The sequence below is a fragment of the Aristolochia californica genome, unplaced genomic scaffold (assembly GCF_029961685.1).
Source record: "Aristolochia californica isolate CCGP_79_NKW_82.1479 unplaced genomic scaffold, dmAriCali1.0.hap1 SCAF_27, whole genome shotgun sequence".
Classification (NCBI taxonomy): Eukaryota; Viridiplantae; Streptophyta; class Magnoliopsida; order Piperales; family Aristolochiaceae; genus Aristolochia; species Aristolochia californica.
The window spans coordinates 285,001-287,500 of record NW_027181959.1 but is presented as its reverse complement, the minus strand read 5'-3'; positions in this window follow the sequence as shown (position 1 = coordinate 287,500).

Genomic DNA, 2,500 nt, shown 5'->3' with positions numbered 1-2,500 from the left:
GGGTCAAGCGGGACGGGACGAGCGCAGGGCTAACTTTTGCCGGCACACAAAAACACGAACCCGAAAAAGGCAAAAAAGGGACATACGCACTGGCGACACGCCCGTTTCGCCTGCCACCCGTGCACACTCGCCTGGGCAGCTGGTCACATGCGTCGCTCACAGGCATTTTGCAGGCCAGCACCGGCGGATGCACGGGTCAAGCGGGACGGGACGAGCGCAAGGCTTGCTTTTGGTGGCACACGAAAACACGAACCCGAAAAAGGGACATACGCACTGGCGACACGCGCGCCCGTTTCGCCTGCCACCCATGCACACTCGCCTGGGCTGCTGGTCACATGCGTCGCTCATAGGCATTTTGCAGGCCAGCACCGGCGGATGCACGGGTCAAGCGGGACGGGACGAGCGCAGGGCTTGCTTTTGGCGGCACACGAAAACACGAACCCGAAAAAGGCGAAAAAGGGACATACACACTGGCGACACGCACGCCCGTTTCGCCTGCCACCCGTGCACACTCGCCTGGGCTGCTGGTCACGTGCGTCGCTCACAGGCATTTTGCAGGCCAGCACCGGCGGATGCACGGGTCAAGCGGGACGGGACGAGCGCAGGGCTTGCTTTTGGCGGCACACGAAAACACGAACCCGAAAAAGGCGAAAAAGGGACACACGGACAGGCGACACGAAAAAAAAGGGGTCGCCCTACCTAGGTGGGCGCAAAAACCCCGTCGGCCAGGAGGTTTCGCCAAAGTGTCTGTACTGTCACACAGGGTCAATAGCACGGGCATGGCCGGCCGCCGCACGTGCAGCGGCTTACGGACGCACGGTTCGGCGGCACGGGTGCCTGGCGGCTTTAGCACCTTGGGGTGGACAGGCCTGGCGGCAAGGGGGGCTAGGCACCTTGCTGCCAGCCGGCAATGGTGCACGGGGCGGGGCGCCACACAAACACGAAAGAGGGACAAGAGCGGGGCGATGGTCCACAGAGACGAGCCATGCACGGGGCCCGTGATCGCCGACACGCGCGAACGCGGACGCGGACAAGGACAAGGACGCGACGCGCGGCGCGCGTGCGAGGTCAAGAGGGGCGCGCGCACGAAACCGCGAAAAAAGGGGCTAGCGGCCGAGAAACGCGAAAAAAACCGGGTCACCTACCTAGCCGAACGCCTAAAATCGCTTCGGGCAGGAGGTTTCGCCAAAGTGTCTGTACTGTCACACGGTCCGTACGGGCGCAACCCCATCGCGCGCCAGCACCCCTTCCTGGGGGCGCCCGCCCGCCAGGCGCCTGGCGCCCCACGCGCGCGCGCCCGGCGCCTGGCGCCTTGCCCCCCACGCGCGCCCGGCGCCTGGCGCCTGGCGCCTCGCCCCCCACGCGCGCGCCCGGCGCCTGGCGCCTTGCCCCCCACGCGCGCCCGGCGCCTGGCGCCTGGCGCCTCGCCCCCCACGCGCGCGCGCGCGTGGCGCCTTGCGCCTGGCGCCTTGCCTCCGCGCGTGCCTGGCGCCTGGCGCCTTGCCCCCCACGCGCCTGGGCGCCTCTTTTCCGCCTGGGCGCCCTGGCACCTTTCCGCCTGGGCGCCTGTTTTCCGCCTTGGCGCCCTGGCGCCTTTTCGCGTGGGCGCCTCTTTTCCGCCTGGGCGCCATGGCGCCTTTCGGCCTGGGCGACTCTTTTTCGCCTGGGCACCTCTTTTCCGCCTGGCCAGGGCGCCTCTTTTCCGCCTGGGCGCCATGGCGCCTTTCTGCCTGGGCGCCTCTTTTTCGCCTGGGCGCCTCTTTTCTGCCTGGGCGCCCTGGCGCCTTTTCGCCTGGGCGCCTCTTTCCCACCTGGGCGCCCTGGCGCCTCTTCGCCTGGGCGCCCTGGCGCCTTTTCGCCTGGGCGCCTCTTTTGGCGCCTGGGCGCCTACGCCAGGGCGCCTCTTTTCCGCCTGGGCGCCTCTTTTTCGCCTGGGCGCCTCTTTTCCGCCTGGGTGCCCTGGCGCCATTCCGCCTGGGCGCCTCTTTTCCGCCTGGGCGCCCTGGCGCCTTTTCGCCTGGGTGCCTCTTTTGGCGCCTGGGCGCCTACGCCAGGGCGCCTCTTTTCCGCCAGGGCGCCTCTTTTTCGCCTGGGCGCCTCTTTTCCGCCTGGGCGCCCTGGCGCCTTTTCGCCTGGCGCCTCTTTTGGCGCCTGGGCGCCTACGCCAGGGCGCCTCTTTTCCGCCTGGGTGCCCTGGCGCCATTCCGCCTGGGCGCCTCTTTTCCGCCTGGGCGCCCTGGCGCCTTTTCGCCTGGGTGCCTCTTTTGGCGCATGGGCGCCTACGCCAGGGCGCCTCTTTTCCGCCTGGGCGCCCTGGCGCCTTTCCGCCTGGGCGCCTCTTTTTCGCCTGGGCGCCTCTTTTCCGCCTGGGCGCCCTGGCGCCATTCCGCCTGGGCGCCTCTTTTCCGCCTGGGCGCCCTGGCGCCTTTTCGCCTGGCGCCTCTTTTGGCGCCTGGGCGCCTACGCCAGGGCGCCTCTTTTCCGCCTGGGCGCCTCTTTT